Source organism: Eupeodes corollae, chromosome 1, assembly GCF_945859685.1.
Source record: "Eupeodes corollae chromosome 1, idEupCoro1.1, whole genome shotgun sequence".
In the NCBI taxonomy this organism is placed as follows: Eukaryota; Metazoa; Arthropoda; class Insecta; order Diptera; family Syrphidae; genus Eupeodes; species Eupeodes corollae.
Window position 1 is genome coordinate 36,278,992 of NC_079147.1, and position 19,232 is coordinate 36,298,223.

The window sequence follows — 19,232 nt, forward strand, 5'->3', positions numbered from 1 at the left end:
TGATTGTTAATAATTCAGCTTGAGAAACACTTTTAAAATCAGGTAGCTGAAAAGACTTAAAGGTATTTAAGTACTCCGAGAAAATTTCCGACCTAGCTACAAACTAATTCTTTGACCAGTCAGTAAAGATAGTGGTATCGAAGATATTCGTTAACCTCCCAATCCTTTCTGACAGAAGGACAACTTAAAAATCTTTACTAAGGTTCTAGGCAGGTGTTTACTGTTTAGAGTATAGAAATCAACAGTTTGATCTTCCTTAATGTTCAGTGCGCTGTCCGATACTAAATATTGAATGTGTATAGGTGTACTGGTAAAGGTGGAGAATGGGCAAGCTCAAATGGTCCGTTTAGGTCCATCATTTTAGGCGCATGCAAAATTGATCGTTATGATAAAATAGGTTGTACAATGGCTGTGCACGTCTATAAAATCATCTTTGATTGAAGGCCTCACTTTTTACCAAACATTTTTCTACATGCGTAAAAGGTATCGCAAGTCTTCTGAACCTGTTGTTCAAGGTTTTATTTTTTATTTCACACTGAAACGTAGGGACAGAATTTGACCGTTCAATCGGGTCAGAGCAAGGACAGGAAACACACCTCGTCCCCAGTTGCTAAGCACGGTGATGAACTTTTCAAGACAGCATAATCAAATCATCATAAAATAAAAAATAAATTAGGTGGCCTAACAGTCCATGAAGATCCAGGGCCTAGTGCCTTACAATTCTGAACCATTCCTCTGTGCGAGTAATTGCAGGAATGGAGGGGACCTACAATTTATGATATTGATAAAGCACTTTTCATGACAAGAATTACTCTTGGAAAATTTGTCGATTCCTCGCAAGAGGCAGTACCAGTGAATAAAACTTAAGGTGGCACAGGCAGGGATCGAACCCAAGACCTCTGGCATGACAGTCCGACGCACTAACCACCATGTTACGGGTACTACAATCAAATCGTCAGCATTAGCTAATAACTTCACCTCAAAATATTGTAACTTAACGATGACTTAAATGACTAAGATCAATAGGATTTGGGAGGAAACACCGAATAATATGTTTTGGAGTTTATTTTTATAGCTGGTTTCGAATACAAACTTTAATATTAACTAATTGTTCAAGTTTTCAAAATACGCGTTTTTAAGCTTATTTCCATGTTTTTAATATATATTTCAATACCTTAAAATAACAGAATTTTTTAAACAACAGCTTGAATTCAAAAACAAAACTTGCTTTCAAACCGTTTTGTTTCAGTTTTAGAATACATATTTTAAACGTCTTTCTTTTAGATTTTTAAGCCAGGTGATAACTAACATTTTATGAAGATTTTTCGAATATCCAATATATTTAAAGTTAATATTGAAAAAGGTCTCAAGGATTTGGAAAACCAGCATGGATTATATTGAAAAAAAGATTTTAAAAATTTAGATAGGCTCAAAAAGCCTTGTATAAGAGTTTTTTTTTTTCGAATATTAATAAGTAATATTTAAAAAACCTGATGGAATGCATCAATTTTGAGGACTGATTTGAATTGGATGGCATCAAAACCTATTAAAAAAGCGCAAGGAAACCTATCAAAAGAAAACAGTGTGAAACCTGTAATAATTTTCCAAAAACACGCCTTTAAGTTTCAGAAGAAACGACAAGAGATGCAGGTTGTAAAACAACTGTGCTATCAACCTATGCTTTCATTAGCCCAAGTTCCATCGCCTTGGATTGTCAATATCTCAAATCCCGAAATTCAATAATAACTACTTTCGAACTTCGTATATTTAATTTGTGAACTAAGTTCAAAATGGTCTTTTTTCAGGTTTTGAAACTCTAATCTACCGATGTGTGTTAAGAGTTCTTTACCCTTATTTAATTTGACATCGAAAACAAGGATCAATTTTAAGCAATTCAGGAGTGAACATCCATTTTTTGCTCAGCAAACTTTTAAAGCTCTTGGACTTCTTGGGTTTGTTTTTTTTCCTAACACTTTACTCCCCAAGGTCCCTTAAGGACAAAACACAGAAAAAAAAACAAGATTCACAATGCATTATTAATACTTATTCTATTCCAATTGACATAGAACAAGGATATACAAGGTTACAAGGATATATGAGTATATAACACACCAGCATCACATTGAAGTATGGTCTGTATGAACAAAAGGAGAGCAAAAGAACAAAACAAAAATATGTAACAAAAAGCAAACAAAAAAGAAGAAAGTGTGCCTACAGCCATGTAAACCCTTGATAACATCATGTAACAGAGCTTAACAATGTCACTTGTGATTTGCTGGCCTGGTTTTTATCCTTTTTTCGTTTTTTATTATTTTTTTGTAAAGTTTTATCCTTGGTACTTATTATTTTATTTCATTTCATTTTCTGTTTTATTCCTGTTTTTTTCGTCCTGTTTGTCTTTTCCACCTCTTTCCCTCTCTTTTTCCTGTTTTTTCCACTCTGTTCATTAACATTGTACATTAAAATAAAAAACAGTCGTCTTTCGCTCTTTCTTTGTGGTTTCATTTCCGTTTCCCAGTTTATTTTTTTTTTTTATTTTTGGGTCGAATTTTTAATTATCCTACATTAAGAGTGCGGCTATAAGGAGTTGGTAATGAGTTCAAAATGTTATTAAAAATATAAACAATTTTATTTAAGTGTCCTTTTTTTTGTGCTGTGCTCTTGGTGTTGGTGGAGTGGTTGGACTCAAAAATAAACCAATAACAGAAAAGAGAAACAAAACAAAAATCTGGAAAAAAGGATATGCGGTTGGATGTCATAATGATGGCGCAGTTACACACTTTTGACCCCAAAACTCCATTATGATACTTCGACCAAAATGATGAAGCTTATTTAATGATTGTTTGTTTTTAACTTCGTCAACTTTAAGGTTTTATTTGAAAATGAAGACAAAATATTTATAAATTATAAGGTTAAAAAGAATTAAGACAGAATTTATTAAGAAGAAGAACTCAAATGTTTGTTAGGGCGATGGACAGAAGCTTTTAAAAGCTATGGGGTATTTTTTTTTAATGAGTATTTAATTTTTTCTTCAGGACAACTTGAATTAAAGGTTTTCTTATATGTTATTAAACTTTGGAAAAGAAAGCTGAAGATCGTAAGACTTGTACCAAAATGCATTACAAATTGGAATTTGCATAGAATATTTTGTTGGATATATTATATTTCAATTCTGCTGGGAAACAAAAATTCTGTAAGAAATTCTCTTGATATGCGGAAATATTGGCTCATCATAATCATCCGCTTGACAATCGGGAACAGATCCTGAACTCACACAACAGTTGCGCACCGCAAAGCTTCGGGTTTATTAGCCTACGCCATGCCATCTCCCCAGCACTAAAATAATCTGCACGCTATCGCCTACCCTAAAATGAAATACAAATATCTTTTCAAGCCAGTTCCTCTTGGCTCATAAACAGCTAGAAGTCTACCGAGCTTAATTTTTTGTCACATATCTGCTTCGAGATAGATTATATCGTCTTCCGAATCCTCGGAAATATTTTTGTCTCTGGTAAGATACAAAATTCCTGAAAGACTTGTTTATTCACTTGTGTACCGATTTATCAAATAACTAATAATGGTGTAAGTGGAGGTATGCCCTATCAGAACTTTCTAAAAAACTCTTCGAGTTTAAAAGGCGTCTTTTCCCGGATGAAAGGAAACATGATATTTGAACTTCTCTGATAGTCTGGCTGCTATCGTAACTTTTGGAAATAAAAGCCGCAATTTACAAACAATCAGATGGTATGAAAAATATAACTTCGAGATAAACTTTTAAACGGAGTTAAGTTCCAAGAACTACAAACGCAAATCAAACACCATTTATGGGAAAAAAATTTGAAGTGACAGTTCGAGAAGTTTTTGAGAGCTTAAAACCAAACTCTGAATGCATGGGTAAGTCCAATAGCAATTTCCATCCGAAAGTCATTGATATAGGAGAATACACAAAACTTTATCCAAGACAACACTACAGAAACCAATCTATTGCTAAGCCGTACTTAACCAACTAAACTCCTTGGGAGGTCTCATTTCTTTAGATTCCTTATTAAAACAGGAAGCAACGGCACTCTTAACTGGACTAAAGCCTTATTGCGGCTTTAGAGATAATGTGATCAAAAACAAGATCAAATCCGAGGAGGAGGATAAAAGGTAAGAACTTTCGATTAACTTCCCAGACTAAGGCGAACTTAACTATTACTAACGAAAAGAGTCAATTAATAGCTTGGTTTAAAAATCAGAAGAATCCTCAAATAGGTGCGACAGCAGAACCCTCTTTAGGATAACCAAAGAGCTTGCTGGTGTTAAGAGCTCTAAAAAACATCGGGTTGAAGCAAAGATTGTCTTAGAACGTGTACGAGAACACCTTAAAGCAACACTTGCTGCTGAACAAGATCATCATCATCATCATCAAACAGTGCTTTGAATATCGATCACCACTTTATCTGCTGTTCATTGATTTTGAGAAGGCTTTTGACTGCGTCAACAGGGAGTTCATCTGACTTGCTTTGCGTAGAGGAGGTATTCCGGATTAGCTTATCTCTATTATCACGGTGACTTAATGTCTAAATGTCACGTCTTACACGGATTTAGGTTGTCGGAGGAGTTCGAAATTCAAATTGAAGTCAGACAGGGCTGCATACTGTCACCAATTATTTTTTTTATTGGTGACCAGTGATGTGCTACCAGCAGCCTTGAGAAAAAACTGAGGAATAAAATGGACTCTGACAACATACCTAAGACACCTAGATTACCCAAATGATGTACGTTTGCTATCTCATAGGAAAATGTATCTCCATTAAATGGCTACAAGGATAGAAAGAAAAGCAGAGATCGTGGGGCTGAAAATCAACACTGGAAGAACTAAGATGCTCAGCCTGGGATCCCCCCACGTACCATCTCTGGTTAAAATTGCGCAACAACCAGTAGAACAAGTAGAGTGTTACCAATACCTTGAAAGTATGGTCTCAACCGAAAACGGAACCTTACAAGAAAATTTGAGGCTTTCAAAGTTAGGAAGAACAACTTTCTCAGCTTGAACACAAATCTACTACTATTTATCTTAACGTGGAATCAGTACTGTTATACTCGTACGGTTGCAGTACCTGGAAAATAACAGCAACGTTAACCAGAAAACTGAAGACCGTCAATAATAGTGTTCTATTGAAAACCTTTCTATCCGAACTATGTATATAATGGAAAACTATATTGACACAATTATACGAAGGCGTAAGTGACAGGGAATTGGACACATGCTTCGAAAAGGTATTGACTGCATCGCAGAACAGGTAATGCCTTGAACTCCAGTAACTCAAGATTTCAGAAGAGCCGGTAGACCGACCGAAGTAGTTGAGGCTCTATATAGCCCTAGGGATCAATCGTGAACCTTAAATGTCTGAAGCCCTAAGTAATTAAAATTGGAGTGTATGCTCTAAACCCAAGTTTTTTTCTTTCTTGGAGAAAAACCCTGTACACTGACTCGTCTACATCAGCTGAAATGATTTCTGGAGAAACTCTTCGAATCACGGAGACAAAAGAACAGTATATCTCCAATTCACAGGATTCACCTTGAGGAAATCTAATATAGTGATTGAATTGATCTCAGAAGCATAAACATCAAAAGCCATTCCTGTTTCGATACTATCTAAATTAGTTTCATTGAACTGTAAAGAAAGGCTCTAATTTTCGCAATGGGCCGAAAATTGACTCAAATGAGTGTCTTCTACCAATCATTATTACTTTGATAACTATTAAAAAAATATTTTAGAAGATTGGATTATAATACTAAACACACTTGTTGTATAAAACCAAGTTTTTCAACCAAGGTATGGATGCAAATATTAGTTTTTACTAAACCTCAACTCTCAAATGTTAATTTAGATCCGAATTTTTGGATCAATTTTGTTTTAACGAAGGCTTCGTATGAATTTCGGTGACCTTCTCCAAGTTCTGTCAATTTGATTGTTAATTTCGACAGAATTTTCAGCAAGAACAAAATCACAGAAATCACAGAGACAACTAACAAACCTAAGGATTAACTGAATAAATTAAACAATTGCAGTGCATGTTCAGTTCTAAGGAATCTGAATAATAAGTTCCTAGAATTTCAAGATATTTCAGTTCCTGGAACTAGAAAATCTAATGAATTTGCATGCTTGAAGTATGTTGATGCATTTAAAGTAATCAATTATTATTTCAGTATGATCGTATCAATATAATTACTTAATTTCCGAGTCTTAATAGCAGTAAAAGAAAATAAGTTAAGGTCTTGGGGGCTATACAAATCATGCACGATTTCTTATTGTTCATTACTCAATTGAGTCCATTATACAAAAGATCCATTGTTATGCCACACAAAATGTATTTCCTTGTGTTCATTATACGAGCATTGTGCTTCATTTAAATTTCTTTCAATTTTTGTTGTTGTTTTTTTTCAGCATCACGCATTGGAAGTAGTATCGGCCAGCATTCAAAATGGTAATACCCCTTTATTGAAAAGAATCATCATCAGTAGCACGTCTGCGAATGCTATATCATTTCTCTCTTCCTTTTCAACCATAGCAAATGTGGATGACTTGAGGTCTTTCTTCGTTTAGAAGACCAATGAAAGGAATATCTACGAGACAATAGCGAAGCATTATATTCAAAGAGAATGAGGGTCTTCTATATGTAAATATCAATTAAAAAATAAATACAAAACAAACAGAAGCAGAAGATACAAGTAAATCCATTTAATGAGTTGATGGAGTGATGCTTTGAAGTACAAGTATATTACCTCAAACTCCAAATGGTGCAACTTTTCAAGAAGATGTTGGATAAACAAGTCAATTAAACAAAATCATCCTCGTCTTCATTACTAGAGTACTTTTGGCGTCTCTTAGTGTGGTCATGGGTCGGAATCGGATTGATTAGAAGAGTTATACCCTGCTAGTGCTAAGAACGTAGGGGGCTGTTATATTTCTTAGTATTGTTTGGCTCATACATTAAAATTTTGTTTGCTTTTAGTGAAAGAACGATCTTGAGTAAACTTTTATATTTTGAAGAGATCAGAAAAAAACATGTGCTAATAACTCACCTTTTCTTCAAACACTAGGTAATCCTTAGTTCTTTAATATTTCCAAAATGATGATATCTGAAAAAAAGAAGAAAAATTTCGTCAATATAATTTCGAAAATAATTTATACTTAATTATGTAGTTTCAGATGTATCGAGTTAAAAAGCTTTAAGAAATAAGTTAAACCTCAATTGTTTATTAAAATAGCAGGTTTTCTCTAAAAAATAAGTGAGGAAAAAAATAAACAGCAAGGCACTTTTTGGAAATAAAGTTTTTGAATGAAGATTTTGTGATTTTTCATAGAAAAGGAAGCGTCGTTTATTATATTCGAAAAACAGTAACTTTATGTCAAAGAATGCAACTCGAAGATTGTACTCATTAATTTTAAATAAAGGTTGGTATTTTATATTTGCAATCACCAATCATGTGACCTAAAAAAGATTGCAATAATTTTGTCTGAAATGTTGGTCCTAAAATTCTAAGAAGTTACATGAATTTTTTTCAAGTTGGTCTTATCTTTTCAAATTGGAGTTCAGACAGTAATGTTCATGCAAAAGTGTTGGATAAAACGATTGAATTCTAAATTACGTAGTTTTTCAATAAATCTTTGTAAAATATTTAATTATCTATTAACAAAAAAAGCTAGATGTGATTTCTCTGTGTAAAGACTAGGTTTGGATCCGAAGGCGCACACTTTATGGCGGAATCACAAACAAGCTTCAGCTCGGCTTCTGCTGACGTTTACGAGGTCAGCCATAGGAATTATTTGCATGCAATCACAATGAAGCTTTGACCTCACGTTTCGTTTGACAATCGTAAGGAAAAGAACGTAATGTAACGTAATGTGACTCCAAACGGAAGCACTAGTTCAATTATCTGAACATTTGCTTTGTCTGACAGCACTAAAGCTGTAAAAAATATGTCAACAACCAAAATATTTACTCTTTGGAGGAATGAAATAATAGAAATGTCATTCAAAGCAACTTCAAAGCAAACCCACCGTAACGCAGACGAAGCTGAAGTGTGTTTGTGATTCAGCCATTAGTTTTTGAAGATTAAAAAACTTTGGTTGTAGAGATTTTTTCTAAGGGAGGGAGGACTGATTGTAAGTTATGCATAGTATTCTTTTAATAGACTTAAAGAGGCTTTAATTTCTACAGACTTAAATTTGAAAAGGGCAAAACATGGGGGCATGTATGACGTTTCTTGGATTAGTATAAATTAGTAATCTTTTTTAGAAAAGATGGTGAGTCTTTGGCCCTTGCTTAAGGCTTGCGGAGAACCTCAAGGACTACGATGTGCTTTTGAAGGGTTTTCAAGTTTTTAACGATCTTCATAAGTTGAAAACAATAGATTTTCACCCCAAGACAGACCGTAGAGTGTAAATCAAGGAAATATGCGTTCTACGGATTCAATTCGTTCAGAGTGAGAGTTATGATGAGAAAACCAAATTAATATAGGGGTTCAAAAATTAAAATGAACTCTTAAAATTAAATGATTCTTGCAAATAACTCATGGGTCACAAATCCAACACACAGAGCGAATGATGCAGACTGTAAGTTTTGCAGGAAAAGTGTGATCAGTTAAGAGTAAGTGTAATGAATTGGCATTAAGAAACATTGAGTTCTAAGAAACTTAAGTTGCATCAAGTCTGGAATGAGTGAAGATCATTTTGCGGTAAGACAGAATCCAATGGAGTAGAAATAACATCTATTCCTAAAAAGATACTGTTGAATCGAATTAATAACATAGTTGATAACTAAGACAAATAACAAGGGACTAAGTTGGCTCCCTTGAGAAACTTGTGAGTTTGTGTAAAAGGAATCGGAGACTTGGAACCAAAAAAACCGGACGATCTCACCTGTAATTCTAAGCGTAATTTGTTCTCCGTTTTTATGAACAGAAAAAATAAAGAAAGATTTCCAAAGCTTTGATAAGATAACTTTAGAAGTAAAAAGACAAAACACTGCTAAAAGAGGTTTACATAGGGAATTAATAATATTGAAGGCAAACCATCGGGACCAAGAGAGAATATCCATCTTTAAGTAGACTTAATTTTGTGTCAATATTAACATCACTTATTTCTATTTGGTAAGGGAGGTGTAATCGTGTATGGGGTGAGGTACCATTGGCTGAAGAATGAGGCAAAAAGGTTTGTAATAATTTAAGGGCACGGAGGTGCGAAGTTACCAGAGTGGGTCGCATCCCTTTCAGTATTTTACTTAATTTAGATTCCGTCAGGTAGATGATAACAAAGAATTTCATCTAGGTTCTAGAAGTTGAAGTTGAAAAACAACCAAATTGGTCATAAGTTTATTTTGAAAACTTCCCCAAATCGTGAAAGTCAAGACATATTTTGCCAATCTTTTAACATTGTGATTCAATGGGATTGCATTGAGTTCAACCCCTATTTTTTAATTTCCAATTCATTTTTAGTGAAAGAGATATAGCGGGAAGATAAGATGTATTCTTACTAATTCTCATTTTATTTGCAGGCAAAATTTGGCTTAAGAACCCTCAAGACGACAATTTTGGGAATTTTTTACAACTTGGTAGTCAATAGAAAGCTTTAATTGAAAGAACTTGAATCTTCAATTGTTACTTTGGCTAATTTGGCAGTCAATATGACAATTGCGTTAGTCAATATGACAACTTTGGTTGAAAGAAATTGAAACTACGGTTATCATATTGACTAGCGGTATTCGAAATAATACAAAAATTCCGGCTATCAAATTTTAGCGTGAAATTAGCTAAGTTTTATGGACGTTACTAAAAATAAAACAAAAATATCCATTTCTATAAAAACTAAATGTTTGATAAAGTTTGAACAATGAATTTGTAGCTTTAGTTTTGTTTAATGCAAAAAAGAAACTCCTCTTTTTATTTTAATGTGTATCATAAATGACGGTTGGGGTAACTAGTTTGCATACGAAAAAACTGTTGTAGAAAGGTTTTCTGACAAATCAGGTATCATATATCTCTGAAAACAAATTCAAAAAGCTTCAAAAATGTGTAAGAAGTTGAATAAACTGTTTCAATAAGTTCCCAAATGTAACAGAATTATTTCAATTATTTCAATTCTAAAATTGAATTCTTAATTTTTGTTGGAAATGTTCTTCATCTTGAAAATGGTTTGGAAAATGATACCCATTCCACAAGAACCTACATATTTTTATTTTATTTAAGAATGTAAAAAATCTTTCTTTGTAAAGATGTACACGATTATATTTCTACATATTTTTTGTAACCAAAAACAATTTACAAAATGTGTGTCCTTGCAAGTAAAACAAGTGACCCGAAGGAGCTTCTCATATGGAAACAAGTATGGGTTCATTTTTCTTTCCCTTCAACCGTAAATATAGAACAAGAGTACGAGTATAAAGTTTAAAATGGCATAAAGTTTTATTTATTTTTTACTTTTGTTGAAAACAACAAAACTGACCAAAAAGCGCTGAAGCATGTGAGTGAGTGACTGACTGAAGTTAAGGATAAGTTTATATTCAGTGTGTTCTTTCAGCTTGGCTGATGATGTAGTACACGACGACGACAACGGTTGTAGGTAAAGTGTGCGGGTTAAGGTAAAATAATATTGCAACTTGCGATGGTTTCAGAGAATAAAAATATGTAGATACGTATATTTTGGTTTTTGGTTTATACAAAAAGATGGATAAGGTTTTTGCAAACTTTATGTATGGCCCAGACAAGCGTGCCCGTGTAAAACAGGTGGACATTTTGTGCGGTTGATGTGCATCAGGCGACCTGTACGGTATATACACTACTTGGATTGCTGCCAGCCTTGAGGCATTAAAATAAAGGTAGGTTTATAAATTGGCTACACTATGGTACACTCGTTGCTTTTTTACCATGATACTGAACGAAGCAACAGCATCAAGTTAGTGGAAAATTTATTCATGAGGAAAACAAAATTTACACCGACCAGAGGAGTGATGGTCACAAATGATGAAAATTGATTGTGAAGCAAATTAAACTGCTTCCTGTTGGATGAAAAGGCTGAAAGGCTGTAAGGACCTTTGATATTAAAATTATTTTCGGTTTTTTTTTTTCAATTTTCTTTTTAAGGTTAAATACGGTTTAAAAAAAAAAACAAAAGAGTTTATTGTTATTGTTTTTTGTGGATGATACAAAAGCTAAAGGACTCCACTTCAGTTTTTTTTTAAAGTGGGCTCATCTCCTTTTTTATAAATAAAAATTTTTCTCATAGGAAGTTATTACTCTTGGGAATTTCCTCTAGATAAATTACGTTAAAAAAATACTCCAATGTCCGAAGGCAATCAGAAAACGAACAACCATTGCATATACATATTCATAGTTATAAATATTCCGAAAAAAATTATACGGTTAAGCTTTTGTCATTCAACTGCTTTCAATTCACAGTGACTTTTTACAGAATATTTTATATACCGAGGTAAAAGGACAACGATTTATTTTCCATCCCACAGCCAATAATAAAAATGTTGTTTTCTTTTCTTTCTTTCAGAATCTTCTTCGTAGAAATAGATAGTTGCAAGCCAACGAAAAGAGACGTAAAGGCTGGAATCGCCCAAGGATCGAAACTTGGACAGTTCCTCTACAGCCTGATGACATCTGATAAGCCAGTGTTAACGGATTACGAGAACCTGCTGTTTGCGGATGAGTCACTCACCTATTCGTCATCCATGTTTCGCAGCCCCAAGAGTAGAAGCACACATAAGCAGACTTAACGAGTACTACCAGAAGTGGGGAATAAGGATAAATACCTCCAAATCGGAACTGGAGACCTGTCACCAACAACAGCCGCTGTAGATCGGTGGCAGTGGCCCGAAAACTTGTTCTGACGTTCCCGGATGGCTCAAGGATTAAACCCAAGAAGAACGCCAAATACCTGGGAATACACTTCAATGAGCTGCTGCGCTTCAACCCTCACTCTTAAGCTGTGATAACAAAAGCCAACATCGCACTCCATCGAGTTCATCCTCTCTTGAAAAAGAAAACTGTATTAATTAAACCAACGAAAATGTTGATATACAAACAACTGCTAAGACCGGTTATCACCTACGGTTTTCCGATATGGTTCATCATATCAAAAACTGCAATGGATAGACTTAATGTCTTCGAGAGAAAGATACTTAGGATATGCACTCGTGGTGGCATATAAATGGCACCAATGCTGCATTTATTATCACCATCAAATAAATCAATGAAATAATATTCACATGCCTCGGTACCATCACAGCATTTGACATGGCTAGACCGGATGTAATTTTTAACGTATATTGCAACAAACCCTCCCGTAGTATGAGTTCGGTCAGCCCTACGAGGTTTTTTTAAATCCATTAAAAGAAAAGAGACTACTATTTAAATTTGGATAAAATCACGTCTCAGACACGCAAATTATGTCAAGCAAACTATCTTCAAATATCATTTTGAACTCATCGAATTTATTAACAAGACTCTGAGCATTGATGTGGCAAATATGCAAACCATTATTATTTTTGAAAGAGTATTTACTAAAAATCTATTTTTTTCGTTTATACTGTGAAAGCCAACATCATTGTTGCTACCCCTTATGACAACAAAAGTTTAAACCGAGGCTGGAATCGAAAACAAAAATATTGAAAACATTTATTTCACAAGAAAAAGAAAACTAATGAAATATAATAAAGAAACAATTTGAAGTGAAACAACTTAAAAAAATACATGCAAAATATTGTTGGTAATTTTGAAATTTTTAAGAATAATTTAACTGACAACTTTGTTAGCACAACACGAAAACCTACAAACTTTCAAGCAAGACAAATCGACAGACGGAATGGGAAGTTATCAGTGTGGTAACCTCTTTTTTAAGTATTCGTAATGTGGCGAATCCAAAAAGAGTCTTGCATTCATACGCACAGTACACGATTAGACACCTGAAGAGTTGTTTTTTCACGCTAGTAAAACTAATCTCAAAGGTTTTTCTCTTCTTCTGGGCTTTTTACAAGACAGTAAAATTGTCTCTCCTCTAGATCTGTCTGAAAACTACATTACTTATATATACGTCCAAGACTTCCACATCTTATATAAGACTTTTGCATAATATTCAAAGGGCCCTTAAAACTATAAGTGTCAGTAAAATCCTTATCGCATTAACGTCCTTCAATCATCGTTATATTCCTTGCTCTTTTTTAGCGTTATTTTTCAAAACTATTTAACTTCGGCTGTTCTATGAAGTACTGAGATTGTTCTTTTAGCCGTACTACAAGAATGTGTAATGCCTTAACACAGTTTATCTCTTGCTGTCATTGCAATCTTCAAGAATTCAAAATAAATGTGTTTCGAAACTTTATTTCTAACTCCTGCCCCTGTTCCTGATACTCATATTGAGCCTTTGGCATATTAATGGTACACAAAAAGTAGAATTGTTACCCGTTCTATGTGATGAGCCTTTGAATTGAGGTTTTCAATAAAGGAATAAACAGCTTCTTTATATCATTTAGAACCTTCTTCAATTGAGATATTTTTAAAAACATCCTAATTCTCAGTTTCATAATCCTTAAGATTTTATGTAACTTTAGGTAACCATTCGAAAATTGACTGAAAACTGTCACAAAATAAAAAAACATAACAAAGATAAAAACATGAAAAACACCCTCAATTTTTAATCAAGTTAAATTTATTAAACTGAGCTAAAAACATGTCTTCCTCGCATAAAATATCCTTGTTCGTTTATCTAAATATTTACACACACTCACACACTTGCAATTGACACAAAATAATTTAATGTAATATTTTATTAATATCAAGTGAATTGTAAATATTGTCATTCAACTTCAATCAAAACTTCCAAAGCACGAGAGGGGGGAAGGGGTGGTAAATTTAAACAATGATGTACTCCAATTCGAATACATTTAATAATTAATTTTTCACTGTCAACCTCAATGTCAAACAATTGGATCAATTCTTTTTGTTGTTGTTTGTTTGGTTTTTATCAGTAACCATGTTTATTTGTTTTTGTGTTGCCAATGCAGAAACTCAATTAGAATGATAAATGACTAAATTAATTTCAGATTGTGGCCTCAACACTTCCCCGTTCGTTTTTCATAAGTCCCTACTTACCATAGGACACATTATACACAAAATAAAATTTTTTATCATCGTTCCTATTGTGTACAACATGCAGTAATATATATTTTTTCATAAATGAAGCTTATCCTAGAATACTTATATAAACTCATACATATACAGGCTCATATATCCTTTTTTTGTATTCAGAATTCAGAAATATCCTGCAAATTTATGAAGAAAATTGTGCCTTTTTCTGAGTAGGTATGGGATTTGGCTGTGCTCTCCCTTCAAAGTCATTAATAATTCATGAATTCTCTTACCATACCCAGAACCAGGATCAGGACCAGGACCACGACAAGGACATTATTCGCATATACCTTCATATCGTAAAGTATACAGCATCACTGATGTTGTAGATTAATGTGTTTGAAAAATATCGTAAGTCATCACCTTCATTATTGTCATCATTGTCGTTATCATTATCAACAATTTTCGAAGCACAAAAAAAAGAATACGTATTAAATGAGCGGAAAAGAAGATCGAGGACACAACTTAAAAAAATATACAAAAACAACAAAAATATCATTTAATTTTTCTTTTTTATTTTATTCGGTTTCACAAATGAACAATGTTTAAAAGTGGTCATTCACTTTGGGAATCAGCTAAAGTTGAGTGAGGGGAAAGTTTTTTCTGTTGGGCTGCCTTCAAAACAACCTTTCCCACAATTTAATTTAGAAATAAAAACAAAAATACAAAATCCAGGACGAATAAAATTTAGAAAAAAAAACATAGAAACAAAATATAAAAAATTCCCAATCCGCTTAGGGCTCTGAAATATTAACTTTTCCATTCGGAATTGTGGACATGAACATTGGACAGGGACACATAGGGTTTTGTGTTTTGATTGCTGTTTGGGTGAAAAAGTTTTATTTCAGGGACATGAAAATCTTTTTAAACGAATTTAGTGATTTATGAAAAGTTTTTTCTTTTTTGTCGGGATATTTTTTAAATTTAAATCTTGAAATTGGTTGGAATGTTACTTTTGTGGTTAATTTTATATAAGCTCTGTTGTGTTTTATTAGCCACAATCTGATACGGATTCATTTTTACATTTAATATAAAAAACTTAAAATATTATGATGTAACTTTTTATTATTACTAAAAAAAAGTAAAAAATAACTCGGGATGACTTTAAATTCAGTTGAAAATAAGCTAAATGTCAGAGGTTCAACAGCAAAGAAGGTTCCAATTTTTGAAATTAAAAAAAAGAAAACTGAGGCACTAATTGGTTCTTTCTAGAAATTCTATGGAAGCGTTACATTTGTACATTTAATAAACAAAATCCATAAACTTTGACTACAAAAATCTATACGGAATTTTTTTTCAGAGCTTGATGATATTTAAAAATGGCTTTTAACTAAATCTAAATTAAAATAAATAATCAGTTTCAACTAGCAACGGAATAAGAGTCATATCCAAAAATTTTTTTCGATCGGCTTATAACAATTTTATCCAATATTTTGTATTGTTTGAAAGTTTTTGGAGAAATTAAATATTCTTTTCAAATTAGTTGAAAAACAGTATTGCAAAATGATGTTTAATAAAATAATTAAATAAAATAGTACTTATAAGCCCAAGTGAAGACTGGAATATTGCTACTTTTAGGTATAAGAGAACGTGGGAATTTCGATATCACATTTTTGTTGTTCAACTTTTATTGATGGTTAAGGATAATAAGAACAAAACAAACAAATTAGTCTATTGAAACCAAGGGTCTAGGGCCTAGTGACATACAACTCTCAACAATTCCTGTGTGCGACTAATGTTGTCAGGAATATAGGGGATCTACAATTTAAATTTGAGAAAACACTTTTTATGACAAGAATTACGCGAATTTGTCAATTTCTCGCAGTACCCGTGGAAAAGAAACTTTAGATGAATTGAACCCAAGACCTCTGGCAGGACAGTCCAACGCACAAACCATCATGCCACGGGAAGTAAAAGGACAGTGACACAAAATTCACAACTTGAACACACTCATGCATTCGGTCGTGCAGACTTTAACATATTGGATAGTTTAGTTTTATTGACTTCAAAATGTTTGTTGTTTAATAAAAGGTAAAACAAAACTACGAAGGGTATCCGCCACGTACCGAACCCTGAGACTATGAAAAGACAACAAAAAAGATCGAACCACTCAACCAATGCTAAGCAGATCAACAATTCCGCCTACACAACCTCGACGAAGTGAAGATAGCTATATCTAAACTGAAGTCAAACAAAGCTGCTGAAGCTGACAGCATCGCTGCCGATTTACTGAAAGCAGCACACGATGACTTGGTAGGGAGCATGCACCAACTCATCTGCTAAATATGGTGAGAAGAAAGCATGCCCGATGAGTGCAATCTCAGCATAGTTTGCCCGATAAACAATAAAGCAGGCCTCTAAATTGCTTCAACTACAGAGTCTTCAGTCTCCTTAACATTGCAAATAAAATCTTTTTTGCCGTATTTTGTGAACGTCTGAACCTGTTCGTCCACTAACTAATAGCTCCTTATCATTGTGGCTTCTTGGAAAAAACCCAGGTACTTCAAATCGATACCCACCACCTCTTTATCAATTTTAAAGCCGCGTATGACAGCATCTATAGGGAAGAGCTCTACAGAGCAATGTCTAGTTGTGTCATCTTATCCGTTTGTACAGAATGACGATTGAGAATGCACGCTGCTCTATCAAGGTCGGAAAAGATCTCACCGATGCATCTGATGTCAAAAAAGGTTTTAGACAAGGCGATGCAGTCATACGACTTCTTCAACATCGTTCTGAAAAGAATTTGCAAATCTCAACTGTCAGCACTAGAGGCACAATCTTCTAAAGGTCCATCCAATTAGTCGAATACGCAGACGATGTTGACATAATTAGAAGATCAAAGCGTGATGTCAGTGGAGCGTTTTTGAAGCGAAAGCGAAGAAGATGGATTTAGTGGTCAATAAGGGCAAGACCAAGTATATGCTGTCATCAAAAAAGGACACTGAACGACGATGTCTTGGACAAAACGTCACAGTGGACAGCTATAACTTTGAGGTTGTTGAGGACTTTGTCTACCTAGGCACCGCTATAAACTCAAATAACGAGACCACCGTTGAAATCAAAAGAAGAATAAAGTCTTGCAAATCGTCTTTGGACTTAGAAGGCAATTAAGTATTAAAGTCCTTTTTCGATCAATTAAAATCACCATCTATAAGACAAAGACACTTATCACCCGGTTCTCATTTATGGCGTTGAGGCCTGGATCCCGTCAAAGAATGATAAGAGCGTCTTAGGATGCATCGAGAGAAAAATTCTTCGGGGGATTTTTGGTTCCGAATGGAGATGGAGAATGGAAGAGAAGATACAACGACGAATTGTATGGGCTGTACAGCGACACTTACCTGGTTAACAGAATTAAAGTCCAACAGATTAAATATGATGTTCAAATGCTAGACATGCGCATTCAAGAGGACACAAGCGTCCACATGTTTTTCTAAAAACCAACCTCTGTCTTTCAACTCCTACTCTTACTTCAACGTGGTGAACATCGGGTGCCTATTACCTCAACTCTAGATTGGGTTCCAACCCTAGTGGAAAGTTGTTGGGGGCAGCAAACGAGAGAGGTGGGGAGGGGTGCTTCCACTAAGGCACCTCTCCTTATCCAGATGGCAGCGGAGGAATTCCCGAGATGGAATCAACGGTGTCGTCTACAGTTCCAGTAAGGTTAAACTACTTAGTGAACACCTTATAGGGCTTCTTTAACTTATTCGGAGCCCAGGCCTGTTAGCAGCGGTTTTATCCGGCTCCCCATCCTTGGAGTTAAATCTAGGATCTGGCCCTGTCCACGTAAAAGCTTTCATAGTTGGGAAGCACCAACAAGCGTCGGATTTGAACGGATTTACTGTTGACAACCAACGCAAACGAATAAAGGACAACGAACTTCGGATATGCACGTGAAATGTTAGGTCCCTTAACAGACCACGTGCGGCCGAAAAATTAGCGGAGGCCCTAGAACGATATGCTGAGGATATGGAAGGACCACTTCTGCAGACTGCATAACGGCGACGAAGAATTGGATTCCGCTGTCAGGCAGGATGATCCATTCTATATAAACGACGAAAGCCAACAATCCCGTCCTCCCGACTTAGACGAAGTAAAGATTGCCATATCTAATCTGAAGTCTAATAAAGCCGCTGGAGCGGATGGCTTGAATGCCAAGCTCTTTAAAGCAGATAGAGATAAGTTGGTTAGGAGCATGCACCAACTTATCTGTAAAATATGATGGGAAGAAAGCATGCCCGATGAATGGAACCTCAGTAGTGTTTGCCGGATCCTGAAAAAAGGAGACCCTCCAAACTGCACCAACTATAGAGGAATCAGTCTACTAAACATCGCTTACAAAATCTTCTCTGGCGTAATATGTGAACGTCTAAAGTGCATCGTCAACAACTTGATAGGTCCTTATTAGTATGGTTTTAAACCAGGAAAGTCCACAGTTGATCAAATATTCACATTACGGCAGATCCTGGAAAAAACCCAAGAACACCAAATCGACTCCCACCATCTTTTCATCGATTTCAAGGCCGCATATGACAGTATCTAGAGGGACGAGCTGTATAGAGCCATGTCTAGTTTTGGCATCCCTGCCAAACTCGTCCGTTTGTGCAGGATGACCATGGAGAATTCACGCTACTCCATAAAGGTTTGAAACAACTTAGCAGAACCTTTCGATGTCAAAAAAAGTTTTAGACAAGGTAATGCTCTGTCATTCGATTTTTTTAACATCGTGCTTGAAAGAATAGTGCAGAGCTCACACGTCAACACTAGAGGCACTATCTTTCAAAAGTCTGTCCAATTACTGGCATATGCTGATGACATTGACATAATCGGAAGAACTCAGCGTGATGTCAATGGGGCTTTTGTGACTATTGAGGCAGAGGCGGCAAAAATGGGTTTAACGGTTAATGAGGGCAAAACAAAGTACATTGCTGTCGTCTAGAAAGGACATACAACTCCGACTTCTTGGTCAAAACGTCACAATCGACAGACGTAACTTTGAGGTAGTCAAGGACTTCGTCTACCTAGGCTCCGCTGTAAACGCAGAAAA

General features: G+C 34.8%; 1 protein-coding gene across 1 annotated transcript in view; it reads right to left on the bottom strand.

Annotated features, from left to right (window-relative positions):
• Positions 1 to 19,232, bottom strand: part of LOC129942122 (protein toll) — a 331,316-nt gene that overhangs the window by 179,391 nt on the left and 132,693 nt on the right. The window contains exon 2 of the mRNA XM_056050933.1: positions 7,073 to 7,129. The gene's annotated coding sequence lies outside the window, so the exon portion shown is untranslated. The remainder of the gene's footprint in view (positions 1 to 7,072; positions 7,130 to 19,232) is intronic.